The sequence below is a fragment of the Pipistrellus hanaki genome (genome assembly GCF_964339955.1).
Source record: "Pipistrellus hanaki genome assembly, chromosome: 15".
Lineage (NCBI taxonomy): Eukaryota > Metazoa > Chordata > Mammalia > Chiroptera > Vespertilionidae > Pipistrellus > Pipistrellus hanaki.
In genome coordinates, this window is record NC_140517.1 from 3,290,745 (window position 1) to 3,318,709 (window position 27,965).

Genomic DNA, 27,965 nt, shown 5'->3' on the forward strand with positions numbered 1-27,965 from the left:
GAGTACGAAAGGAAAGAAGGAGCCCTAGCTGGTTTGGCTCAGGGGATTATGCGTCGGCCTGCAGACTGAAAGGTCCCAGGTTCAATGCCTGGTTGTGGGGCTAGATTCCTAGCATAGGGTGTGCAGGAGGCAGCTGATCAATGAGCCTTATCATTAATATTTCTCTCTCCCTTTCCCTCTCCCTTCCTCTCTGAAATTAATAAAAAAAAAAATTTTTTTTTTTAATTCCAAATGCTCAGTGATAGAGCGTCGGCCTGCAGACTGAAGGGACCCAGGTTCGATTCCCATCTAGGGCATGTACCTTGGTTGTGGGCACATCCCCATCAGGGGGTGTGCAAGAGGCAGCTGATGGATGATTCTCTCTCACCGATGTTTCTAACTCTCTATCCCTCTCCCTTCCTCTCTGTAAAAAAAAAAAATCAATAAAATATATATATATATATATATATATATATATATATATATATATATATATATATATTTTAAATTCCCAATGACAAAAACAAAAAGGAAGAAGAAAAGAAAAGAAAGCCAGCAATGAAGGGGTCCCCTGATGCTTCCGTGGGTGGGGAAGTGTATGCTGTCGGGACGGTGGCCAGAGGCTGACATGACACCTTGGCCTCCTCCGAAGAAAAGGCTCCCCAGGGCCCCCCCGGAGCGGCCTGGGAGCAGAGGGGCGTTCCTGCCAGGATGGCAGGGCTGCCGGGAAGGGCCCAGCTGGCAGCGGACACGCGTGATTAAGTGACAGGAGCCGGGGAGTGTTTTATGAGCCTGGGAATGGCGAGCGGCCCGACCTCCGGGAAGGCCTTCCACGCTGGGCCTCTGGGCCTCCCTCTGACCTCCTCCGGCCTCCTGTCCCGGCACTGCCCGCCCCGCTGGAGATGCAGGGACCTGCCTCCCGAGTCCGGGCTGTAGAAACGCAGGCGTTGGAAGACCCAGGCTCAAGGAACTTCGCCTCCCTGAGCCTCAGTTTCACCGTCTTTACAATGGGCACAAACATCGGCGCGGTGCATCAAATGCGAGGAGCTCGAGTGAACTGGGCCCGCCAGGCGGAGCTGATTGAGCCCGTAGGGTCACGATTTCACGGGAGTCTTCTGTGGCTTTGGCGGTAGTTTTCGCTGAAATCCCTTCCCACATCAGACCTCCGCTGCTTTGGAAGAATGGACCATCTGGCAGCCCAGGCTGTCCTTTTCCGCGGCCGCAGCCAGCCAGCTGTGCCTGGCCGCCCGCCCCTTTCAGAGGGAACTTGCTGTCTCCAGTCCCCACCGGGACCTCCCTCCCCCACCTTGGCTCCACAGGCTTAGACCGGTGCCAGCTGCCCTGGAGGCACCTGCGGGCCTGTGGCCTCTGCAGGGGCTGGGGGAGAAGGACCTTCTCTGTGCCAGGCCCTGATGGTGCATGAACCCACCGTCCCTCCCTGCCCCCGGGGGATGCCCAGGCGAGGCCGAGGGCTGAGGACCAGGCGAGGACCTGTCCCCCCCGCCCCTTCCCTCCCTCCCCGGACAGCGCACTCCTATCTCCGGGAACCTCCCGGGAATCGTGCTGGCGGCTTTCCTCCCTTCCTATTCCACGCGTGACTTTCACAGAGGACATGGCCGCTGTGGGGAGCAGAAGGCGCCGCCTTGGGGCTCCTGCAGGAGGAGGATTTGGGGGGGAATCGGGGCTTTCCTGCGATGCGTCCGCGAACCTGGCGGCCGGCTTGGCTGGCCCAGGTCCCCGAGGCGCCTTCTCCTCGGGGAGGAACCCCGGGCCTCGCGTAACCTTGATCCTGGGAATCGCGGCTCTCCTCGCCCTGCTTTTCGTAAACAAGGACATTGGAACGGAGCTCGGAGAGGCTGTTGCGTGCACTTTAGGAAAGAATGAGCAATGGAAAAAGGAAATTGGGAGCTTTGGGGGAGTTTATAGCCGAGGCGCAATTGGGTTTGAAATCGGAGCCGGGGATCCATATGTTTGCGGAGAAAAGGAGAGAGAAGCGGAGCCACACGCACAGAGCTTCAAGGGGACGGGACGGGAGGAAGTCGTTATGGGGGGGGGGGGCAGGGAAGCCCACGTGGGTCTCCCTTGATCAGACCCACATGTGGAGGCGCCCGGCCTCAGAATGCCCAGGGGAAGGCCCACGGCCTGCGGAGGGAGACTCGGGGTTTCTTAACCCCGAAATCGGTGGTTGGGGCCAGCTCCCCGCCGTGCCCCCAGTGGCTGAGGCCCCGCTGGGGTCTAGGCCGCACCAGCCAGGCTCCGGGGCCTCCAGACAAAACCTGGAAGCGGACAGGACTGACTTACCTGTGACCCATTCCTGCCTGTCGGCCCGACCTGCTCCTGCTGCCCCTCATCCCAGACTGGCCTTGGACGGCAGGTGCTGGCAGACCCAGGTTCAACTCTCCATTCCCCCTGGGCGTAAAGGACTATCGCCTCTCTCTGAGCCTCAGTTTCACCACCTTTAAAATGGGGACAGACGTCTGGGAGGCGCACACAAGACGCGCCTGAAGGGCTTTGCCACGGACAGGGCACATGAAACGTGGTGTTTGGGTTATTCATCGTCGCTTTTTAAAATCACTCTGGGAAATGTCAGGGGGTAGACTGAATAACCCCGCCATGGACTCCCGGCCAATCTTGTTTCCTCTGCCTCTCCTCCCACTCTCCCCCGCCCCGCGTGCTTCCGAAGCAGGTCCCCGGTCGTGGGATTGTTCATCCCGTTTTCAGGCGTCTCTGGCTGACCTGCTCGCTCAGCCCCGGTCCCTTATCCCCTCCCATAGCTCCACGCCCCCCACCCCCACCTTGGGCCTGAAGCCGTGGTTCCTACCAGCCAGTCCTGGCTGACAGTGGCCCGGGCTCTAAGCCCTGCGGGGCCCAGAGGTAGGTGCATCCTCACCAGAGCCCAGTATCTCCGGAGAGAGGAGTGGACTTCTCACAGGTGGGCGCTGCAGCATCAGCCCCTGGAAGCAGAGGATACTGGGCCGTTCCGAGCCCCTCAGGCGCTTGGCATCAGAGTTTCCGGGGCTCCTCCTCCGAAGGGTCTTATTCTCGCAGGAAAAGGGCACTGGGGCAGAGGACGCCAGAAAGGGGTCCCCACTGCGCCCCCAGTGGCTGAGGCCCTGCCGGGGTCTGGGCCACACCAGTCAGACCCTGGGAAGTCCTCCACCAACCCCTGGCTGTGGGGGGGTCAGGCCTTCCTCCCGGGAGGTGCTCTAGGCCAGTGGTCGGCAAACCTCGGCTCACGAGCCACATGTGGCTCTTTGGCCCCTTGAGTGCGGCTCTTCCACAAAACACCACGTGCGGGCGTGCACGTACAGTGCGACTGAAACTTCATGGCCCATGCGGAGACGTTGGTTTTCGGCCTGGGCCAGTCTATTCTGAAGAAGTGGTGTTAGAACACTCAAGGGGCCAAAGAGCCACGATTTGCCGATCGGGGCCCTAGGCCGACGGAGGTGTGTGGTAGGCCTATGAGTGTGAGACCCCAGTTCACTCCTACCTCCTTGTGGAGTGAATTCAAGCTCCACCTCCACCCCCGCCATCGCATCCACCCTCGCGCCTCTGTCCTCCTCCTCCTTTGTAACGTGGGGGCCACAGTTTGTGCCTCGTGGTTGTTGGAAAGATTATAGGAGGCGATGCTGTGTCCAGTAGGGTTTGCTTAGTAGCAAGGGACAGGAAGTCCCACCTACCATGCCTTTGATTAAAAAAGGGCATTTGTGGTCCCCCCCACCCCCACCCCATAAGCTGGAGGTCCCAGGGGTGGCTGGTAAGAGGATTCTGCACTCAGATTCCAAGGCGAGCGAGAAGGGGAGGGACTCTGCCACACCAGCGGGGTGTCCTATACATCAACCCACTTCTGACCCTGTCTACCCAGAGAAGGTGTCAGATCTCACAGGCTAAGGGCCCAGGCCTAGGAGACTGCCCCCACCCCCTCCAGCCCCGGCCACACACACACACACACACACTTCCGATGCCAGTGACAAGTTCAGATTGTCACCTGTGCGTCTGAGAGAGACCCACCAGCTCTAACTCAGAGGTTCCCGTGGCCCCCGCCTTGGGTCTGCTGAATTCGCTGGTGTGGCTCACAGGGCTCAGAGCTGTTTCACTGGCCGCGTTCCTGGTTTATTACGAAAGGATGTGCCTCTGGAACAGCCCGATGAAAGAGATGCTCAGGGCGGGGGTGGGGGCAAAGGGGCGGGGCTCCCATGCCTTCCTGAACCTCCAGGTGTTCACCCACCTGGACGCTCTCCAAAGCCCTTTGTTCGGGCCTTTTACGGATGCTCCATGACACAGCGAGATCGGTTAAACCACTGGCCACTGGCCATTGAACTTAATCTCCAGTCCCTCCCCCTCCCTGGAGATGGAGGAGGGGGAGAGGGGGCGGGGGGGGTAGGGGGGCAGACTGAAATTCCAGCCCTTTAATGACATGCTTAGTTCTCCCTGCAACCAGCCCCCATCCTTAGGAAGAGCCAAAGAGCCACATGTGGCTTGAGAGCCACAGTGGACTGAAGAGTGACACTCTATTCACTGAGCCAACCCACCTAGGGCTCAAATTAGTTTTACAAACTTGATCTCCTAACACAGTGGTCGGCAAACTCAGTCCACAGAGTCAAATATCAGCAGCACAACGATTGACATTTCTTTGGAGAGCCACATTTTTTTTAAACTTAAATTTCTTCTAACGCCACTTCTTCAGCATAGACACGCCCAGGCCGTGGTGTTTTGCGGAAGAGCCACACTCCAGGGGCCACACTCGTGAGCCACAGTTTGCCGACCACGGTCCTAACAGATGAGTGAGACAGAGCACAGGCCTGTGTCCCCAGAGCAGGTGAAGGAATGTGGGTTTGGCCCCGGATCCCCCGGGGACGGGCTGGCTCGGAACTCCCGGGGGGAATGTGCCAGAACTGGAAACAGGGCCAGACCCACAGGGGACGGGTTCAGGGCCTGGGGCAAGGCGTTCGGGGCTGCTGGCCGGGTTTGTCCAGGGGTAAGCGGTCTAGTCAGGCAGCCGTCTGGGTGGGTCAGGTCCTCATGGTGGGTGCCCTGGCACGTGGCGGGGAGAAGAGCTGGCACCCCGAGAACCCCCATGACGCACGCTTCCCTTTGCCCCGAGAAGCTGGGTACAGAACTTGGTTTTTCTCCTTGCAGAAAAAAGTGCCAGTTCAAAAAAAAAGGAAGGGGGGGGGGGGGGAAGAGAGGGAGAGAAGGGAGGAGGAGTGTTAGCTGCAGGGCTGACTCCTCCCCAGGGACACTGGCCCAGGAGCCAACAGCGTCCTTTGCCAAGAAGGAGCCGGAGGGCAGCCTCCTTGGGTCAGAGAGGGCTGGTTTGGCCAGGGCTCAGTGCAGGGATCTCAAAGATCTTTAAGAAGAAGGAGAAGGAGGAGGAGGAGGAGGAGAAGGAGGAAGAGGAGGAGGAGGAGGAGGAGGAGGAGGAGGAGGAGGAGGAGGAGGAGGAGGAAGGAGGAGGAGGAGGAGCACCCCCCCACCCCCAGCACCCAGGTTCTGAACACGTGATACACAGACAGAGGGAAGCAGAGGCCAGAGCCCCCCCTGAATTCCCGCTGAGGCCGGCCTGGAGGACGTGGCTCGGGCTCCGCGTGGGAGCCCGACTGGCTTCCGACCTGCGCCCGCCTGGAAGGCTGGGGGGTCGGGGGGAGCCGTCCCCGCGGACAGCCTTCCCACGGTCTCCAAGCAGATAAGTCATCGGTCGCCGGGGCAGGGAGAGTGGAGACAAAAGGCGTGTCCGGGGAGAGTCCCTCCCGTCCGGCCCCGAAGCTGGAGAGCATGTGACCTTGGCCAGCCCTCCTCTCGGCCTCCTTTCGGGTAAAACGCGGCCGAAGCCCGGTAGCTCCCCCCCCAGGAGGCTGCGGGTTCCGGGGATGGTGTGTGCGGCCGCTCTGGCACGTCCTGGTGGCCCAGCCGGAGCCGGCGGGCGGGCCGGCCAAGTTCACGGCAGGTGGCCTGTCTCCGCGGCCCGAGGCCCAGGCCCGGGCTGTGCTGTGCGTGTGTGTCCGCGCTGCCCCTCCCGCGGCACACACTCTGTGCCCTGCCGTTCCGGGCTGGCTGCTCCCCAGCTGCTGTTCTCCCGCGTGGGGGGCGGGGGGTGGACACCCTCTTCCCAGTGAGCGCCAGCCGCCACCCCAGCGCCCCCTCCGCCTCCCCTCATCCCTGCACCTCCTCCACCCCCACCCCCCGCGCTGTTCCAGCGGAGCCCGGCTCCAAGCTCAGAGCCAAGGTGTCTTTGTTGAGTGATTCGGTGACACCGCCTGCCCGCCTGCCATCTGAGGGTGCATCTCCCTCCCCACACCCACTGCTGGGCATCTGCTGCCCTGTGTTTTGTCCTCTCTTCTCCCCTTCTCCCCTCTTCCCTCCCCTCCTCTCCCCTCCTCTCCCTTCATCCCTTCTTTCCTCCTCTCCCCTCCCCTCCCGTCCTCCCCTCCCCCCTCTCCCCTCCCCTCCCCTTTTCCCCTCTCCCCTCCCCTCCCCTCCCCTCCCCCCTCTCCCCTCCCCTCCCCTCCCCTCCCCTCCCCTCCCCTCCCCTCCCGTCCCCTCCCCTCCCCTCCGAGCTGCCCTTGGGCTCTGGCTCACACCGGCCCCCTCCGTGAGGTTTCGGATCCGCTCCCAGGCTGGCTGGCCGGCCGGACCACGTCTGGACTCACACAGAGCTCTCCCTCCCTCCCTGCCGGGGTTCAGAGTGTTCTTGGAAGGAAGCCTGGGAAGGAAAGGCCTTCCCCAGCATTCCCCGGCCGGGCTTGGCTGACAGCAGCGCTCCGGCCGCCAGGAGCTGCGGAGGCAGGCAGCCCCGGGTTCAAATCCCTGGGTGACCTTGGGCAGCTGTGCTGGGCTTCAGTCCCCTCCTCTGGAGAGTGTGGCTGCCTCAGGACCGGCCCCCCCGGTGGCCGCCCGGATCCCAGGGGACGCCGACGGGAACACTCACCCGGGTCTGCCCGGGGGGCGTGGGCCTGAGAGACGCACAGCCTCACGTGGGTGGGGTCCCACCTTCCGAGGGTGTGCTCCCAGCGGCCCCCTCCCCCTCCCCAACCCCTCCCTGCGGCAGGTCCCCCAATGGGGCCCGCGGAGGGGGTCTGGGCAGACCCCTTTGGGCAAGGGCCCTGGTCTGGTGGGTCTGGTCACGGCCAGGCTTGGAGAGGCTCCTGGCACTCCGTGGCGGGCCGTGTCTGGAGGAAACCAGCGGGGAGCAAGGGAGCGAGGGTGTGTCTGGCAGGTAGCTGGTGTCTGTTCCAGAACCTTCTGAACGCGAAGCTGTTCTTTCTGCCTCCCCTTTCTCCTCCCTCCCGCCCTCTCTCTCGTTACCTCCCTCCCTCCCTCCCTCCTTTTGACCTTCCTGCTTCTTTCTACGTGGACATAGCTTCCCCCTCTCCTCCCCGGGTACCAGCCAGCTGCCCCGGCATCCCCGGGGAGCCCTCACCCGGCCTGAGAGCTGCCATCCAGTCCTCTCTCACACCCAGGCTGCCCGGCTCATTCAGTAAAAGGCTCCGGGCCTGTGACCGCCCTGCCTCTCCGGGCCAGTGCGGAGGCTCCGGCCTGGAGAGGTGCCAACTGCGAAGGCAAATGCCCCCTGTGGGCCCCCCCCGCCCCCAGCTGTGGCTCAGCTCCCTGGCCTGCGCTCCTGGGAAGGCTGGGGCCCGCTCACCCCCGGGAATCAGCCCGGAGCCGGGAGCCGAAGCCTGGCGCAGGCTGCTCAGTCTGGGAAGCCGCATCCTCACTTTGGAGAGCCCAAACCGTGACCTCTGTGCGACCTTCCCCCCCCCCTCCCCCCCGCCCTGCTCCACCTGGATTTCATGGATCCAAATCCACTGTTCACAGCACGGATAACAGCCGCGATGCTTTTCTCCTAAAAATGCAACCGTGCCCTGGCCGGTGTGGCTCAGTGGATGGAGCGTCGGTCTGCGGACTGAGGGGTCCCGGGTTCGATTTTGGTCAAGGGCATGTGCAGGAGGCAGCTGATCGACGTTTCTCTCTCATCGATGTTTCTAACTCTCTATCCCTCTCCCTCCTCTCTGTAAAAAAATCAATAAAATGTGTATTTAAAATTTAAAAAAATAAAATAAAATAAAAATGCAAACGAAGAGCCAACCCCCTTGGATAACTGCTCAGAACGGCGATCCCCGCCCTCTTGCCATAGAGCTCTTGACCTTTTGACCTTCCAGGGGCCTTTGGCTGCTGCATAACTGCCCCCAATGAAGGTGATTTAAGGACCCAAACGCCCTTTTGCCCTTCGGAAGCCCTAGGCCAGAGCTCAACAAAACCGTCAGCATGCATCTCGCTTGGACCCTTTCTCAGCCCCCTTCCCAGCAGCCTCCCTGCCCCCACCTGCCATGTGTAACCCCGTCTCACCCAGCCACACCCTCCCCTCACCCCCCCACAACCCCATCCCCAACGAAACAGCCCTCCTGTCCACACGCAGGAAGCAGCCAGGTAACCCAGATTGTCCGCTGGCTGGAAATGTAGGTTGACCGGTTCCCAGAGGCACCCGCGCTTTCGTATCAGAGTCCTGACGGGGAACAGGGGTGCCAAAGCCCAGCGCCTCTCACCTGTGGCCTCTGACACACACGTGGAGGCCGCCCGGCCCCACATCGGGGTGGCGAGCCGCTCTGAGCCCCCCTGATTCACACTGAGAGGGAAGCAGGCTGCTCCGCTCGCTGTGTGCCGCTGGGGGAGTCACTGAGCCGCCAGAGTCACTGTGAGTGACCCCCCGCCCCCCTCTGTCACCTGCAGGACGGGGATCATACAGGCTGCTCCGCTCGCTGTGTGGCGCTGGGGGAGTCACTGAGCCGCCCGAGTCACTGTGAGTGACCCCCCCGCCCCCCTCTGTCACCTGCAGGACGGGGATCATACCAGGACCTCCGTCCTGAGCTGCTGTGAAGCTTACATGGAATTATCCGTGTGAAGCCTTTAGCACTCTGCCTGGCACTCAGTGAAGATGCAATGAATGCTCTTCATCATCATCACCGTCACCATCACTATTTTTACTCTACTCTGTAATGCTCCATTCACTCAAGAAATTATTTTTTAAAAAATATATATTTATTGATTTTTTTTCAGAGAGGGATAGAGAGCTAGAAACATCGATGAGAGAGAATCATTGATCAGCTGCCTCTTGCACACCTCCCTACCGGGGATGTGCCCGCAACCAAGGTACACGCCCTTGTGCCCTTGACCGGAATCGAACCCGGGACCTTTCAGTCCGCAGACCAATGCTCTATCCACTAAGCCAAACCGGTTTTGGCAAGAAATGATTTTATTAAGCACCTACTATGTGCCAGGCCCTGGCCTTGGCTGTGGGAGTGCTACAGCAGGGAAGGCGTCGCACAGTTCCTTCCCTCGGAGGGCTTATATTCTTTTTTTATAAATATATTTTGATTGATTACAGACAGGAAGGGAGAGGGAGAAAGAGGGAGAAACATGAGCGAGGAGAGAGAGAACCATGGACCAGCTGCCTCCTGCACACCCCACACTGGGGATCGAGCCCGCAACCTGGGCCTGTGCCCTGACCGGGAATCGAACCATGACCTCCTGGTTCATAGGTTGATGCTCAACCTCTGGAGCTATGACAGCAGGAGCTGCACCTTCCTGTTGGAGAAGCATCTGGGTCCCTGTTATGTCACGTGGTCCCCTCGGATGCCTGTAGTCAGGGAAAGGCGATAGGATCGGCCCAGCTGTGTGGACCGATGGCTGAGCTTTAGAGGCCTGAGCTAGAAACTGTCCAGCTATGACCCCATCTGGGGTCTGTCTGAGGCACCAGTGACCGTCCTGGGCATGGGGGTGAGATGAGGGCCCCGTCAGCAGCTCCTAGAACCCCAAAACCTCGACCCCACTGGCAGGAGCACAGAGGGGTAGGACCGCCCTTCCGGTGCCTCTGAGAAGCCCAGTTCCTTCTGTCCATCATTTCAGTCCCTAAATGGGGCCTGACCAAGCGTTCCTCTGCCTGCTGCCAGCCTCAGGGGCTCCGGGCTGTGGCCCGTGGCCCATGGCCACCAACCACATCAGGAAGCTCAGCTGTCCGAGGGCACACCCCCTGCCCCCATTTCCCCCCCGCCCAGAGCAGGAGGGAGGAGGGCTAGGACTACGGGCTCAGTGACCAAACGTCTCCAGGTGGCGCCCAGAACTCCCAGGTGGACCGGGATTGTCTGCTCACACCCAGGTCACCCGGTCCGGGCCAGCTGGGCGGGCGGGGTGACCCTGTCTGACAGCACCACACACACAGCTGGCGGTCTGTCCTGGGGAGGTGGCAGCGGCAGGCCTGGCGAAGACCCCCGGGAGAGGGCACAGAGGGACCACGATCTGAACAGGGGGTGACCCCCACCCCTGTCAGGGGCACTCACCGCCACCCTCTGACCCCAGGTTCTGGGCCTACAAGATAGCAGGTGAGCCGAAACCGGTGTGGCTCAGTGGATAGAGCGTCAGCCTGCGGACTGAAAGGTCCCGGGTTCGATTCCGGTCAAGGGCATATACCTTGGTTGCGGGCACAACCCCGGTAGGGGGTGTGCAAGAGGCAGCTGGTCGATGATTCTCTCTCATTGATGTTTCTAACTCTCTGTCCCTCTCCATTCCTCTCTGTAAAATAAATAAATAAACAAATAAATAAGTAAATAAATAAATAAATAAAAAAGATAGCTGGTGACCGATGAAGGGGGCTCCACTTGCAAGGTCAACTCTGCCCAGTCCTCGTGGAGACACACACACACACACACACACACACTCACATGCATACACACACACACACACACACACTCACACACACACACACACACACACACACACCGCCCTCTTCCCCATCTGTTCCCCGCCCTCCCCTCCGGACAGGCCCACGCCCTTCCGAGGTGTGTTTCCCACCAGGCCCACGGGGAGAGCTTTGTTTTCCTTCCTTTCGCTTCCAAGGACACGGGGTGATTCACCGTCTTTGGTTCACGGCATTCTTTCCTCCGCAGCTGGACTCGCTCAGCAGGCATCTGGCTGCCTTCTTGTTGTTACCACTCAGTTCTTCCCACGTGGTTCTGCCTTTCCCATCCACTGGCATCCCTTACTGCCATGGTCGGCAAACCGCGGCTCAAGAGCCACATGTGTGTGGCTCTTCACAAAATGCCACGGCCTGGGCGAGTCTCTGTTGAAGAAGTGGTGTTAGAAGTTTACATTTAAAAAATGTGGTTCTCCAAAGAAATTTCAATTGTTGTGCTGCTGATATTTGGCTCTGTTGACTAATGAGTTTGCTGACCACTGCCTTACTCCATCTTTTATTATTATTATTATTATTATTGATGAGAGGGAGAGAGAGAGAGAGGGAGAGAGAGAGGGAGAGAGAGAGAGAGAGAGAGAGAGAGAGAGAGAGAGAGAGAGGGAGAGAGAGAGAGAGATGGAAATATCAATGATGAGAGAGAATCATTGATTGGCTGCCTCCTCCCACTAGGGACCGAGCCCACAACCCGGGCATGTGCCCTTGACCAGAATTGAACCTGGGACCCTTCAGTCCGCAGACCCGGCGCTCTGTCCACTGAGCTAAACCAGCCAGGGCGTCCCTCACTCCATCATGAATCTCCAGTTTCCCATGACTTTGCTTTTCTAAAAAATAGAATAAAATAAAATTGCATTTAATGTGTTTTTCTGAAAGGCATGGTGTTTCCATTGGGTTGTTTTTACATTATTTAAGAGAATGTTCTACTTCTGGAATATCCCCTTTTCTCAGGCTATTGTATGGGTGACGGCCATCCATTCCGTAGCATAGCGCTCTGACCCATTTGTTCTCACCGTGATGTTGTGGTTCTCTCTAGCATGTTCCACAGTGTTTCTTTGTTCTCCCGGCAATGAACATTTGCGTCGTGATCAACTTTCCGCCATTTTGGAGGCGCTGCGCTGAACATTCTTGTACAGTTCTCCTGGAGAACAATGCAGATATGTAGGAATTTATCATCCCGACACCAACAAACATATTCAGGTCCTCTTGTTCCACACTCTCTCCAACGCCTGGCCTTCTCAGGGTTCTTAACTTTTTCCCAACTGTGAGGTTACTAAATAGTGCCTCATCGTCTCATTGTGGTCTGTTCCTTTTTTAAAAAATTTATTTGAGAGAGAGAGATAGATGGATTTGTTGTTCCACCTATTTATGGATTCATTGGTTGGTTCTGGTATGTGCCCTGACTGGGGATCGAACCTGCAATCTTGGCCTAGGGGAATGACACTCTAACCAACTGAGCCACCCAGCCAGCGAGGGTCTCTTCCTTTTTATTGGCTATCCAAGTAGGTTGTACATGGTCACTGGGGCCCTGGGGATCCCCCTGCAAGGGGCCCTGAGGATGTCACGAAGCACACGATTGCAAAGCCTCTCTCCTAAGTGGGACCATATCATGGTCGTGTTTCGCTCTGGGTCCCCAGGACCCAACACAGTGCCCGATACCTCCTCACTGTCATCATCCCATCATCATAACAACAGTCACAACAGTAACATGGATTGAGTGCTTACTAAGTGCCTGGTCCTACGCTAACTACCATCTTTACTTTTATTAGCGCGCTTAGTCATTCCAGAAACCCTACAAGGAAGCTCTCTATGACCCCCATAGGAAAGATGGGGAGCCCTGGCTGGTGTGGTTCAGTTGGTTGCGGGGCGTCCCATGTACGAAAGGTTTGCTGAATCTGTTTCCGGACAAAATCACAACAAAAAATGATGGGGACTGAATTTAAGGGTCTTTCCCGGAATCACACACGTGGTAAACGAGGCAGCCAGGGTCTGATCCCTGGCACCGGACACCCAAGCTCTTACCCATCTTTTCTAGGTGCCTTTAGCTGCCCATCATTGGGGGCCAAGGTCAAATGTCACAGCACGTTCACTTTTCATCATCGATCAAATATGTTTAAAATGCACCTACATTTTGGTGGTCAACAAAGCTGAGAGGGTTTTTATAATTTTACTCCAGTCAAATGTAACTCATCCTATCTAAGAAAAGGGTAATATGCAAATTAACCGTCACCCCATCACAAATATGGTGGCGCCCATAGCCACAAGATGGCGATGTTCGATCCCCTCCGCTTTGCCGGAGTCCCCCAGTCCTGGGAGGGCTGCCACGGAGAGCGAGCAGCCGTGAGCGGCCTGTCGGAATGCTGGCTTCATCACCGCTGCGATGGACAGCCTCTGGGCAGCGGGCATGGAGCGGCCAGGGCGGGACACTTGGTTCATCACCATGACAACCCCGGGCCACAGAGGGCCTCTGGGGAACAGAGAGGCCGGCCCACAGCCTCCATGGCCCAGTGCAGGCCCAGAGAGGAGGCAGCAGCCCACCTCCCACCAAAGCGGCGTAGGTCTCTCCACCTCCCGTGGAAGCAGCGTGGCTCCCAGTGGCACTGCCCGCTACGGTTCCCGCCGGCTCCCGCATGGCCTACTGCACGCGACATCGCACAATGGGCTACTAGTTCCATTTACGATTGCCTATAACGTGTTGGTCATCATTATACCGACTCTTCTGAGCTCTCCATGTGGGAGAAAGCTTACCTACACATGGTTCTCCGGTGTGGGGGGGTGCTGATGCATTCCTTCTTTACCAACAGTTCCCTTCACCCGCTCTGTTCTGTTCTCTGATCACGTTCTTTCTAACATGCCGCATCCTTTACTTATCATAGTGTCTGTGAATGCCTCAGGAGGAGGAATATTTGTCTGCTTGGTTCTGTCTGTGTCTTCGGTGGGTTTAGCACGTTTGTACTCCTGGTGCCTAAAACTGGCTGACACAGAGAAGCAGCTTAACAAGTGTTTGTTGAGTGAATGGAATTAATCATGCAGGGGTCTTCAAACTACGGCCCGCGGGCCACATGCGGCCCGCAGAGGAGTCTGATCCGGCCCGCCAGGTTTTTTGGGCAGTGAGCGCAGCCCAGGTGTTACAGTAGGAATTAGTAGTTCATATAGTCCGGCCCTCCAGCTCTCTGAGGGACCGTGATCTGGCCCCCACTTTAAAAAGTTTGAGGACCCCTGAATTAATGTATGCTGGAAGGAAGGAAGGAAGGAAGGAAGGAAGGAAGGAAATGAACCAGTAAATATAAAATTGAACAGTTAATGAAGACTGGACTGTATGATTTTATTTTTGTGGTTTTATTTTTCACTTTGAAGCCAACTGTATATTGTTTTTCAAGTGTCAGGTTTCAGTCCTTTCTGCGGGGTGTGAGGTTGTGTGCCCGTGTGCCCACAGTGTGAAACCATCCCAAAGATCCAAAGCAATGCTTTGTTGTCTTTATCTCTTCAATGCCAGTGTCAACAACGAGCAGCCTGCCCTGATAAGACGGTTGATGAGGCGGGAGGCATTTCACAACAAAACAGAACAAACACCCCTGGTGGCTGCATTCACAGAGCAGTTTTTCTAGGGTCTGCATCCGTGTCCGGGCCCAACATCCCCATCACCTCTGCAAAGCACCTGACGTGTGTAACGGGCCTGAATCCCTGGCTGTCATTATTATTATTATTATTATTATTATTATTATAAATTATTGATTCTGGAGAAAAAGGGAGAGGGTGAGAGAGATAGGAACATCCATGATGAGAGAGCATCATGGATCAGCTGCCTCCTGCACGCCTCCCCCCTCCCCCACTGGGGATTGAGCCTGCAACCCGGGCCTGTGTGCCCTGACCTGGAATCTAACCGTGACCTCCTGGTTCCTAGGTCCACGCTCAACCTCCGAGCCACGTGGCCGGGCCCTGGCTGTCCTTCCTGTTTGCAAACCGGGGTGCCTAGATAGAGGCAGCAATCGGGAGCCATGCCTCCAGTCAGCGCCTGTCTGGCTCGGTGCTCAGAGCCAGGCCAAATGAGTAATTATAGCTTCGCTCTGCGGTGTGCGGGGCAGGAGCTGGGTTAATAAAGGCCGCCTGCTGTCTGTCTCCAGCCTGGCTCTGACTCATGGAACCAGCGAGGAGTCCCAGCAAGCGCTGCCCGTAGAGGCTGGTGAGCGGCAGCGGGGAGGCGGGGGCCAGGCCGGAGGAGGTTTCGGGGGAAACTCCCGGCTTGGCCTGGAGGACCCTGCAGCTGGAGCCAGAGGAAGTGAGGCTCAGCCCAGCAGCTGCTGTTCTAGCAACGGCAGCCGCCGCCGCACCCCGGGAGGAGGCCCCGCCCGCGGAGACACAGGGTAAAGTGGGTTAGTCCCTCTTGTCTTCGACCTTCACTGGGGGGGGCTGGATTGTCTTGCCTATTGGGGATGGCTGTGTTTGTGGCTTCAGTTTCTTTGGGGGGGATGGGCACGGGGAGGGGGGCCTGGGGGGATGGGCGATGAGCGATCTGTTCATTGGATTTCCCCCTGTGGCCCCGGAGGCAACTAATGAGGTCTCTGCGGCCTCAGAGACAGGGTGACCTGGGCGTGGCCTCAGCCGCCCTGGGGTGCCTGTGTGTTCCACCTGAGAGAGGTCACCCCAGGTCACTGTCTCCTTCCTTCCGCCTCCAGCAGCTCCTTCCCTTGACAGTCAGCCAGACGAGACTGCTTGACCTCCTCCTCCCCCTCCTCCTCCTCCTCCTCCTCCTCCTCCTCCTCCTCCTCCTCCTCCTCCTCCTCGGGGCGCTGTGGGCCGGGAGATTCCGGCTCCCACCCCTTCCCTTCCCGCTGACTCACCAGCCTCCCGGTCAGGTGATCCTCCCCTGGGCCCGCCGAGAGCACCTTGACCTACATTCCGACTCTCCATTACCGCCCGGCCGCCTGGCCCCGGAGCCAGGGCCGCTAGGCCAGGCCGGCGGGCCCCGTGCCCAGGGGGCGCTGCCCGCCGGCCGCCCCGGGCCGCGGACCTGGCACCCCGGGGGGCGGGAGGAGGCACTCCCTTTCCGAGAACCGCCCCAGACGGGCCTGGCATGGAGAGTGGGGAGGCTGGAGCCTGTGCGGGGCGGGGAGGGAGGGGTGGCGGGTTGAGTCAGCCGGGCAGGCTGACAGCCACTGGGAGCCACGCGCTGCCCCCGCCCCCTCCCCCAGCACCGGGCCCGCGGCTCCGTGCCAGGCCCTGGCAGAGCGGGGCAGGCTGCCAGGGACAGCGGTGAAGGGCAGATGCAGCCCTGGCTCCCGGCGGGGGGAGGCGGCTGCCCAGGGGCAGGGGAGAGGCGAGAGGCCCCCGTGCAGATCCTGGCCCAGAGCTAGGTCCACCAGCCCCTGCCCCGCCCCAAGAAGCAGGTTTCCGTCCCCCAAGTGGCCCCAGCATGTGTGCCTCTGCGGTGCTCGGTGCAGCCCGTGTCCTCTGGGCATGCTCTGGGGAAGAGAATGTTAAAAGCGAGGATCTGTGCGGAATCAGAGGCTCAGCCTCATGCCTGGGCTCCCGGCCTGGAAGCCGGGGTGCTCCCTGAAGAGCATCTTCCCCTGTGGAACCCAGGGCCCCGCCTTCCAGGCCTCGGTTTACCCGTTAGCAGCTCTGTGTCCTCCCTGAGCCGCTAGGAGCCTCGGACCCCAGTCTGTCTCCGGGGGATTTCCATAAAGCCACCCTGCATCCCATGGCCTGAGCGTTCCACCCGGCGATGCGTGTGAAAGTGTTATGTTCAGCCCGCGGGCCTGGGTCAGTGGCTGAGTGTTGACCTGTGCACCAGGAGGTCACAGTTCCATCCCTGTGGAGGGCTGGATGCCCAGGCAGGGGCATGTAGGAGGCAGCCGATCAGTGATTCTCTCTCGTCATGGATGGTGTTTGTTTGTTTGTTTTTTCTCGCTCTCTCCTTCTCTCATCCTTTCTGAAATCAAGAAAAAAAATATTTTTTTAAAAAATGAAAGTATTATATTCTTTCTATATCATTAGGCATGATGCTAAGATGTCCTTTCCTGTACATTATGAAGTCCCACTTCCTTCCCATCTGAGAAGATTGTTTTATTTTATTTTTTTAAAAATATATTGTATTGATTTTTTACAGAGAGGAAGGGAGAAGGATAGAGAGTTAGAAACATTGATGAGAGAGAAACATCGACCAGCTACCTCCTGCACACCTCCCACGGGGGATGTGCCTGCAACCAACGTACATGCCCTTGTCCGGAATCGAACCTGGGACCTTTCAGTCCACAGGCCGACGCTCTATCCACTGAGCCAAACCAGTTAGGGCAAGATGGTTTTATTTGTTGAAGGTCGAACACATAGAGGACCTGCCTCTGGGGGTGTGTATGCATGCGCACCCCTCACCCAGGAGGGCAGGTGAGGCCAGCCCAGGAAGGCAGGTGAGGCCAGCATTGATGATTCTGCTGCATAGAGGAGGCTGCTCAGGCTTAAAAAAAGATGAAGGTCATTTGCTGAGCGCTGAGGGAGAGTCGGGGCTGAAACACAGGCTGGCTTCCTCTCTCACACAAGCATCCATCCCTGCTGAACCACCTCCCTGACCTCTGACTGCTGCCGGGCCCGCGCAGAGGAGATATTTGGTTATGAGCCCCCCCGGGATGCCCGTCTTCCCAGGGGTTGGCCAAGAGGATGCTTCCAGAATCTGAACCACGCCTGCATGTAAGTCCTTCCCTCCATGGTTCGCGTTTTCCCGGCTTGGTCGCCGGAGCCCCGAGGAAATAGTTACGTATGACACTTCCTTTCCTCCCCGGGTATTTGAGGAGCACAAGGGGGAGCTGGCCACTTTGCGCTGGAAACGGCATTGCCGCCCTAGCTGGTCTGGCTCAGTGGATAGAGCGTCAGCCTGCGGACTGAAGGGTCCCAGGTTCCATTCCGGTCAAGGGCATGTACCTTGGTTGCAGGTACATACCCAGTAGGAGGTGTGCAGGAGGCAGCTGATGGATGTGTCTCTCTCATCGATGTTTCTAACTCTATCCTTCTCCCTTCCTCTCTGTAAAAAAAAAAAAAAAGTTAATTAAATATATTTTTTTAAAATAAAAATATTAATTTTATTTATTTGAATAAGAATTACAGTTGTTTAATTCAAAATTCCAAAGGATATACAGTGAGGAGTCCCCCCCCCCCCCCAACCTCATTTCCATTATCAAGTGCCCCCTTTAAAAAAAAAAAAAAAAAAAAAAAAGAAGCCAGTGATTTACTCCATACGCTGCCTGTCAGGGACATGTCACATGTGTACAAGAAAAGGGAGTGTGTGTGTGCTTGTTTTGCTTCCTCCCCCCGCACCCCCTTAGGGTAGCATTCTCTATTATTTTCCACCTTGGTTTTTTCACCTGACGTCATTGTAATTTAGATCTTTAAAAACGACGTTATTGTGTTTCATTGGATGTGTGTTCCATAATTTGATTAGCCAGGCCTCCAAGACGGTCACCCTCGTTGCCGCCAAACTTTTGTGGTGACTGACGGGACTCTAGTGACTGACCGTGTTGTGTGTGTGATGCGATAGGAGCGCTGGCCGCTGTTCATAGAGACCAGAATTGACATGCTGCTGTCCAGCTGCTAAGAATGGGTCATTCCTTGTCTCGGTGACACAGTCCGTTGTTCTGGGGGCTGGTAATCTCTGGGTATTACAGTTTTCACTGGTGACATTTCTGGTCTCGATGGTGATGAGCTCGTTCCTGAATCGGTTATTTTCTGGTGCTGAAATGGTCTGGCTATTTCTCGACATTCTCCCGTTCTCTGCTCGGCGGGCTGGCCAGTCAGTTCAGGACACAGAGCACACAGGGTTGGCACCGAGACTCTGAACCCATCCGATCCGGGACCCGTTCGTCCGCGTGTGTGTTCTGACCTTGGTGCCAGGTTAGAACCCTCACCCACAAGTTCAGGCTTCAGCGTGTTTGCCTTTGGGCCATAAATCAGAGTTCCCTGGGGCACTGCTTGAGGAATTCAAAGAACCATAGTAAGAAGGTGTACATGCCACCGGCAGCAACAGCACACACACAATGGGCCGCTGTCAGGAAGGACAGGGCAAGGCAGAGCCAGGCACAGCCTCTGCTTCCCTTTCAAAGGTGGTCCTGTGCCAGGTGTTGGCTGGCACCCCCCGCAGAGGGAGACCTCAACTCCACACTGCCAGCTCAGAGGGAGAGCGGAAAGGTTTTTAATCTAAAGATGTGACAGTCACACCACACACACACACACACACACACACACACACACACACTCTCACACTCACACACACCCCTGGTCAAAGATACAACTGCCTCACCACACACACACACACACACACACACTCACACACACACACTCTTGTGCTCACACACACCCCTATTTAAAAATACAACTGCCTCACCACACACACTATCACACCATACAACTTCCATATGGTGCGGTTTATACATACGGCAGCATTTTGGGGAAGGAAAAAAAAAGGCATCTTATCCAACATCCTGCTTCCCAGATGGGCCACTCCACATCTATTCTAGATTTAAAGAGAAGGATGTGTCTCCTCCTTGAAAAGACTGGGGTGGGGGAAAAATTAGGTTAATAATAATACTGATAAGAATAATAAATGATATAATGATTAATAAGTCAAGAATAATACAAAAATAAACTCTTTCCCGTATTCACAACCGTAAACCTACTTTTGCCCATCCCCTGTATCTTAGGGGATAGGATAATCATGTATGTTCATTCCAAAAGATGCATCCCATAGCCGAAACCGGTGTGGCTCAGTGGATAGAGCGTCAGCCTGTGTACTGAAGGGTCCCAGGTTCGATTCCGGTCAAGAGCATATACCTTGGGTACATCCCCAGTAGGGAGTATGCAAGAGGTAGTTCCAAATCATTGCATTAGTTTATCAGCTCTAGCATTTTTGCCAAGGTTTGCAGACGCTAGGAAACCTGCACCTAATCTGAAGAGTAGTCTTTTCTGCCCTTGCCTACGGGTGCTTGTCTGGTTAGAATGGCAGCTGGTTCCAACCTCAGTCATAAATCAAATCAACAAGTAGCCAGCACATATCATGGGAAGATTCTGACACGTGAACCAGTTCAATAGCTGTTTGGGGGGGGGGGGGGAGTGTTCTTTCTTTGTTTTGGTGAACAGATACGTTCTTTTTGTGATATCACAGTGCTTGTACACAATACACGGCAGTCACATGTGATTTTCCTGGTTCATTTGCTTTGAGAAACTGTATTAACGTTTTGCTGTGATCTGCAACTTCCCACGCAAACAAATCTGAAAGTCGCTCAACTGGCTTTTTAAAAGTAGTTATAGCTTATTGATAACCTAACATGTGCTGACTGTATGTTTTTCACATGTAAACTTCAGACGAGGAACCCCGGAAAGGAGATCCTTTTGTCTTTATTTCTCTAATGAGTAAGGAAAGGAAGGTGAGGGGAGGTTAAAGACATAGGCTTCTAACCCTGTCCCAGCCTTTTCCCTCCTAGGCCCCCCTCCGAGCTTGCTTCCAACCTTGAGACCTTAGGAGGCCTCAGTTCTCCTGTTGGTAGTTGTCCCATCAGCCACTGCAAAACCGCTTCCAGCCGGAAGCTTTCCAGGCCCTCTTCCTTATCGACAACCTCGAATGGAAGCTCATTAACTCCGTAGTCATTCAAGTGTGTGGTCCTCATCTGGACTGATAAAGGGTCTCTGAGTTTTAGCAGTGCCTATCATGGCCTGGACATCCCCGGTGGGAAATGAGAGAACTTTAGGTCTGGGGAGGAGACAGACTTTGGGGAATGAATAAGTGGGCTTTTCCAGGTTATTGCTGCAAAGGAAACGGCTTTACCTGTCTGCCGAGCCACACATCCGGGCTGAGCAAAGGTGCTTGGTTACGTATCCCAGGTGATTCTAATACGCAGTCAGGTTTGGGAACCTGTGAGAGAGGCTTCCAGCGTCTTGTACACAACCCGACGGGGTAGCCCCGGATGGCGGCAGTGCTTTCTGCCAGAGCATTGCCGGAGTGGTGGGTGAACAGTACTGTCAGGGTAAGGTACACCATTATTTTTTTTTTTAATATATTTTTATTGATTTTTTACAGAGAGGAAGAGAGAGGGATAGAGAGTTAGAAACATCGATGAGAGAGAATCATCGATCAGCTGCCTTCTGCACACTCCCTACTGGGGACGTGCCCACAACCAAGGTGCATGCCTTTGACCGGAATCAAACCTGGGACCCTTCAGTCCGAAGGCCGATGCTCTATCCACTGAGCCACCCCGGTTTTGGCGGTACACCCTTATTGAGCACCTGTGTGCTAGGGGCTGGGGGTACTTCCAGCATCAAGACTGAGCCTGTCCATGCCTCCAGATGTTTTCTTCCCAGCGGGGGGAGACCAATCATATCACACAAACAGGGCCGTGATGCGTGTGAAGAAGGAAAGAAACGGTAATTATGGGTCAAGGAAGGCCTCTCTGAGCAGCCGTTTCTGCAAGATCCGCAGAAGCCAGCGACCAGGCGGAGGGCACAGAAGGTGCACAGGTCTGCAGGCCAGACGGCGGGGTGTGTGAGGAACAGAGTGCCCTGCAGTCCTTGTGTTTATCTAGAAATGGAAGGGGCAGAGGGTGAGTGAGTGAGAGCCTGGCATCTCGTAGGGTTGGCACAAATGGCTCAGTGTGGTCTTGCCAAAGGGAAGATAGAGACGCAGTCACCGTGTGCAGGACATAGAGGGCCCAGAAGATTAGCCAAAATTGCCAACCACGAGGAAAGGTGAATCGGGGGTTGGGGGTAGGGGACCAATTACATATTTGATAGGCAGATGATTTGGCCTAATTCTTTTAGAAATATATGTATTTTATTGATTTTTTTTTTTTTTTTCAGAGAGGAAGGGAAAGAAATAGTTAGAAACATCGATCAGCTGCCTCCTGCACACCCCCCACTGGGGATGTGCCCGCAACCAAGGCACATCGAACCTGGGACCTCCAGTCCGCAGGCCGACGCTCTATCCACTGAGTCAAACCGGTTTCGGCTGGCCTAATTCTTGAGTCTTTTATCTTGTTACCAACCATCACTTGAACACAGCCTATGGGTGCGGCAGAGCTGGCCTCACGGTGGGTGGCACTCAGGTCTCTGACATGCTGTTTGTGAGGTCCCTACCAGGCCGAACTTTCTGGAAGGTGGATGCTCATCCAATACCCACGGTGTCGGGGAAATCAGATCTGTGCCAGCCGGAGACTGAAATGTCTCTATGGTTTTCTTGTTTTCAGAAACCCAGACCCAGCTCCTTCCCTTCCTTGTTTTCACAAAAGGCTTCTACGTAAATTGTGCAAAGTCGCTGGCAGCTTGTCATCGGTCGGTAACCAGAGAAGCAAAGCTCCGCTGACTTCTTTGCAGAAAAACTTCCTTAGGTCCCTCTGCTCTGAAAGTTTTTGAAAATGTGTTTTCCAATCCTCTGGCCTGGAACTAATTTCCCCGGTTTGGCACGTGGTTACCCGTCCTCTACAGAACAAACCAGGGGGTTCCTGCAGAGAAAAAAACTATAATTAATATGCTTTCTCAACCCAAATGTCCAAGCACTCCAGTAATCCCCAATGCCTTTATTTTATTTATTTATGTTTAGAGTCTTCTACCACAATTATGGCTAGTCCTTTGTTGTTGTTGTCGTTAATCCTCACCCCGGGATATTTTTTCCATTGATTTTTAGAGAGAGTGGAAGGGAGGGGGAGAAGGGGAGAGAGAGAGAGAGAGAGAGAGAGAGAGAGAGAGAGAGAGAGAGAGAGAGAGAGAGATGTGAGAGAGACACACATTGATCAATTCGATCAGGTGCCTCCCACACTCGCCTCTCCCCAGGCCAGGATTGAACCTGCCACTTTTCGGTGTGCCGGCCAATGCTTTAATCACTGGGCAACACCAGCCGGGGCAATTCCCAAATGCTTTTAAATAAGGGATGATATCTGTAATAAAAGTGTAATGTGCTAATTAGACCAGACATCCTTCCGGACAACCTTCTGGACGAAGCCATGGCTGTGGGGGGCCGAGGCAGCCGTGGTGGGGGTGGGGACCAAGCCCCTTGCGTGAATTTCCTGCCTTAGGCCTCTAGGGCCCTAATAAAATTGGAGTGCTTTCAAAGATGATCTTCAGCCCACTGGGGTGGCTCAGTGGTTGAGCATCCAGGAGGTCATTGTGTGATTCCCAGTCGGGGCACATGCCAGAGTTTCAGGCTCAATCCCCAGTATGGGGCATTCAGGAGGCAGCTGTTCAATGATTCTCTCTCATCATTGATGTTTCTGTTTCTCTTTCCCTTCCTCTCTCTGAAATAAAGACATTGAAAAAATAAAATATGATCTCCATAAGAAAGATAGTCCTTACGCAGTCCATATCAGGCAAGAAAAAAACTCTCCCAGTTATTATACTGTATATACTAGAGGCCTGGTGCACAAAATTTGTGCACAGGGAGGGACCTGGGGGTCCCTCAGTCCGGCCTGCACCCTCTCCAATCCAGGACATCCTTCTCGAAATCCGGGACCACTGGCTCCTAAACACTTGCCTGCTTGCCTAATTACCCCTAACCACCTCTGCCTATTGGCCTGATGCCTCTAACTGCTCCCCTGCCAGCCTAATTGCCCCCTAACTGGCCTGATCGCCCCCTCACTGCTCCCCACTCCAGCCTGATCATCCTTAACCTCCTCTGCCTTGGCCTCTGCCACCATGGCTTTGTCCGGAAAATGTTTGGTCTAATTAGCATATTACCCTTTTATTAGTATAGACTAGTTGCTAAAGGATTTGTTTTATTCCTAACAATGATACTATATGAGTTTTATAAGGTCTTCCCGGGACATAAGTAGGAGTGAGAAACCTGGACAGTGGACTCCTGGAAAGATGGTGACCAAATTATAGTCATGCCCATAACTAATGAGGAAAAAACAAGTCGAGAAACGTTCAGAGCAAACCTGGTGCAATTTTCTCCGTTTTGAAGCTTAAACCAGACAAGATGGATTTAAATTGCAGCAGGATGGGCTTCTTCTCGAAATAAGAGGCCATGGTGCCTAGAAAACAAACCAGTTGATTAGAAAATACATGTCTAAAGTTTCCATCAGTTCCTAGGCTATATACTATGTTTTTTAAAATGTATTTATTTAATCCTCCCTCCCGAGGATATGTTTATTGATGAGAGAGAGAGAGAAAGAGAGAGAGAGAGAGAGAGAGAGAGAGAGAGAGAGAGAGAGAGAGAAACATCAATCACTCGCCCAGACTAGGGATCAAACCTGTAATCTAGGTATGTGCCCTGACTGGGAATTGAACCTGAAACCTTTTGGTGTACAGAAAGATGCTCAACCGGCTGGTGCAGAGCTTTTTTTTTTTTTTTTTTTTTTTTAATTGATTTCAGAGAGGAAGGGAGAGGGAGAGAGAGAGAGAGAGAGAGAGAGAGAAATATCAACAATGAGATAGAATTATTGATCGGCTTCCTCCCAACTGGGGATCAAGCCAGTAACCCAGACACACAAGCCAGTAACCCAGGCATGTGCCCTTGACCAGAATCAAACCTGGGACCCTTCAGTCCGCAGGCCGGCACTCTATCTACTGAGCCAAACCAGCCAGGGCCAAATTAAGGTTATGAATCAAAGTGAATAAAAGTAATTAATTAGTGGGTACGTACTTCACAGAATAATTTGCATGAGGCCAAAGGACCCTGCCTATCGCGTCCCTTGCTGTGTTCCCAGAACCTCCCGCTTTCCCTGATGCCTCGCAGACCCCCTTTCAATAGGCGTGAATGGTCGCACTCTGTAAGCACCAGCTGCCTTTCATACACGTGATCCCTCCAGACCGGATTTCCATGGGGCTTGTCCCGGAGTGCTTGTGGGGCGCCGAGAGCAGCAGGGAAGGCACACAGAGAGGGAACGGGAGGCTCAGGGATGTCTGTCTTATCGCGGTGAACAGCAAAACCTCTTTTTCTCCCCAAGACCTTTTAAGATTAGGGCACCCAACTGTTTACACACGCAGACCCGTGGGAGATCTGAACTGTCAAGGGGGACCGTGCTTTGAAGCACATTCCTGACTAAAAGCAGGGGATGCGACCAGATAGCGCTCCCAGGCGCTGAGGCCGGTCCCTGATTACACAGGCCTCAGAGGAGGAGTCTGAGCAGGGGCCGCCTGGCTGGGCACATCCTCCGGGGGCCGTTATCAGCAGCCTCTAGGTTTGAAACGGTGCTCGGACGTGCTTTTAATTGATCTTGGAGGTGCTTTAAGATGAAAGCATCCCCAGCTCTCTTTACTGTGTGCCTGTACAAGAGCCTGAACAGAAAGGCTAAAGAGCTCTCTGGCGGAACCCTTCACGCCTGTTCTAAAAAGGACCCACGTGCTCCCCGGAATTCCCAGGCCCTTATCAATGACAGGATTGGCCAATACTGCCTGTCATGCTGAGGGTGTCTTTCTTTGCCCTTTTTGTTGTTGTGGTTCATCTTCCCCCAAGGATATTTTCCTGTTGATTTTTAGAGAGAATGGAAGGGAGGAGGGGAGATGGAGAGAAACATCGATGGGAGAGAGGTGCATCGATTGGTTCTCTACTGCATGTGCCCTGACCAGGGCCGGGGATCGAGCCTGCAACCTGCTTGGCCAGAATCGAACCTGGTACTCTTCAGACAATGGGTCAACACTTTATCCACTGAGGTAAACCAAACCAGCCAGGGTCTTTGCATTTTTATAATAGTGTCTTTTTTTTTTTTATTAAATATATTTTATTGACTTCTTCTAGAGAGGAATTGAGAAGGATAGAGAGCTAGAAACATTGATGAGAGAGAAACATCAACCAGCTGCTTCCTGCACATCTCCTACTGGGGATGTGCCCGCAACCAAGGTACATGCCCTTGACCGGAATCAAACTTGGGACCCTTCAGTCCGCAGGCCGACGCTCCATCCACTGAGCCAAAACAGTCTCGGCTATCATGGTGTCTTTTGAAGCACAAAAGGTTTTCTGTTTGATGTTCAACGGATCTGGGTTTTTTTGTTTGTTTTGTTTTTATTGCTTGAGTAAAAGTTTTTAATGTTAACAAAGTCCATCTTATTCACATTTTCTTACACGGTGTCACCCATCAGAAACCGTGGCCTACCCCAAGATCCTGAAGATTTACTCCGATGCTGGTTTTCCTTAGCGTTTTGTTGTACTTTTACCCGTTACGCTTAGGTGTCTGATCCCTTTTGACGTATGGTGTATGTTGTGTGGTAGAAATCCAACTTCATTCTCTAGCATTTGTATGTCCCGTTGTCTTTCTTGATGTAAATGTCTCGGCACACTTGTTGAAAGTCAGTTGGCCATCCATTAAAGGTTTATTTCTGGGCTCTCAATGCTATTCTGGCGATCTGTCTGTCTAACCTTATGCCAGTACCACTTCTTGTTACTGTGCTGTTGTAGTGAGTTTTGAAGTCAAGCAGTGTGAGTCTTCCAATGTTCTCCTTTTTTTAAAAAAAAATATATATATATATATTTTTTTTTTTATAGAGAGGAAGGGAGAGGGATAGAGAGCTAGAAACATCGATGAGAGAGAAACATCGATCAGCTGCCTCCTGCACACCCCCCACTGAGGATGTGCCTGCAACCAACGTACATGCCCTTGACCAGAATCGAACCTGGGACCCTTCAGTCCGCAGGCCGATGCTCTATCCACTGAGCCAAACCGGTTTCGGCCAATGTTCTCCTTTTTTAAGGTTATTTTGATCATTATGTGGGCATCACTTCTGCAGGTCTCACTGAGGGTCTAATCCTTTGTTTTATAGTTTTAGGATCTTGATTATACCAGTTCCCACCCCCTCCCCCAAAGTAAACAAGTAACAATATTCCTCACACTGGCAAAACGCTATTCCTTTTTCTGGTGACCTCAATCAAAATGCCTATACAGGGAGTTTCCTTTACCAGGTGCCAGATTGATTACTGACAGGTTCCTTGGTAAACCTGCAATTGGAAGCTCAGGCTGAAGGGAAGATTTTGGTTTAACGGTGAAGAAGGACAGGCGTTAGGTACCATCAGTTCTGAGTTTGAGTCCCGGTCTCTGCCCCCGGATGGTTGTGAAACCAGGGCACAATGTGGGACAACTCTTAAAATGGAAAAAACAAAAAACATCCCTTTCTCAGGCTTCCTGGGGACCTGGAGAGCGTGGCCGCCCTGGCCGTGGACATTGCATTGCCCGATGGGAAATTAGGTCAGTGGTGCTAGATTTTGACGTTGATTCTTAACAGTTTAGATGTTAAATCCCAATAAATTCTGGAATTTAGAGCCATCCTATGCAATAGCTTCTCAAGAGAGTGTATATCCAGACGCTTCAGTTACCAACAGTACCACGAAGGTATAAGAAATAAGTGAAAACCAGTCACTGAGCAGTCAAAATAGATATCCCAAAAACACAAGTACTTAATCCACGGAATAGAGTCTAATCTAATAAAAGTTTATCTGTACCTAAGTTCATAGCAGAATGGAAACATATATATGATTGTTAGTAGAAAAATGGAGACGTGTCAGCCCAGCAGTGATAAGACACACACACACACACACACCAGTTATAAGTTTAAAAGGATGAAAATACAGCATTCTAGAGGCCATTTACAGGACAGCTCCTTCTCTTGGGGGTAAGGTAAATGAGAAGTTGCTGGTCTTCAATTTGACTCAACAGGTCCATTTGCAAAGGAACCCAGGATTTAACTAAGCAGTGCTGGGAGCTGTTCCTGTGCATTCTCATCCTAGTAGGCGGTTGTTACTAAGTCTCCTTGAGGGGACATCAGAGCTGTCATTGTGACTTCTCTCTCTGGCAGGGTTTCTGCCCTTTATCTCGGTGAAATAAGAGTTGTGTCATCTACTCTGGAGGGCCTTCATGGGGAATAGGAAGAATGAAAAGACTTGGCCACTAACAGTGTAGACAGCAGCCATTCCATTCGGTCGGGCATAAACCAGCAGTGAAGCTGCTGTATGCTCTTAGTGGAAACTCTAAGAGACTTCTGTCAACTGCAGGGCGGGGTTTCAATATCGCCCAGGCTGGATTTGAACTGGTAAACAGTTGCAAACAAAACTTCAGGAAGGCTGATGGAAGTCCTAAACCTTCCATTATTTTTTTTTTTTCTCTCTCTCTCTCATGCTAATATGGATTTTCAAGTTGTAATTAGGCACCAAAGCCAGCTCAGGGCCTGACAGGCAGACCCAAAGCATGTCAGGGCTGGAAGGCTTTTTAGAAAAAATTGTCCTGCCTCTTCATTTCACAGAAAGGGAAAACCCGAGGCCCTGGGACACGTTGTGATTGGATGT

The 27,965-nt window shown here is 54.2% G+C and overlaps 1 protein-coding gene and 1 long non-coding RNA gene across 3 annotated transcripts in view; one reads left to right on the top strand and one right to left on the bottom strand.

Annotated features, from left to right (window-relative positions):
• CHD9 (chromodomain helicase DNA binding protein 9) overlaps positions 1 to 27,965 on the top strand; it is a 139,730-nt gene that overhangs the window by 14,392 nt on the left and 97,373 nt on the right. The window lies entirely within an intron of this gene.
• On the bottom strand, positions 11,280 to 15,791 carry LOC311633206. Of its 2 annotated transcripts, XR_014796910.1 has the most exons (4): positions 15,565 to 15,791; positions 13,472 to 13,698; positions 11,737 to 11,864; positions 11,280 to 11,550 (listed from the first exon to the last, which is right to left on the bottom strand). It is a non-coding gene; the product is annotated as an uncharacterized lncRNA (long non-coding RNA). The 2 variants fall into 2 exon arrangements; XR_014796911.1 differs by lacking the exon at positions 15,565 to 15,791 and having other exon boundaries at positions 13,472 to 13,743.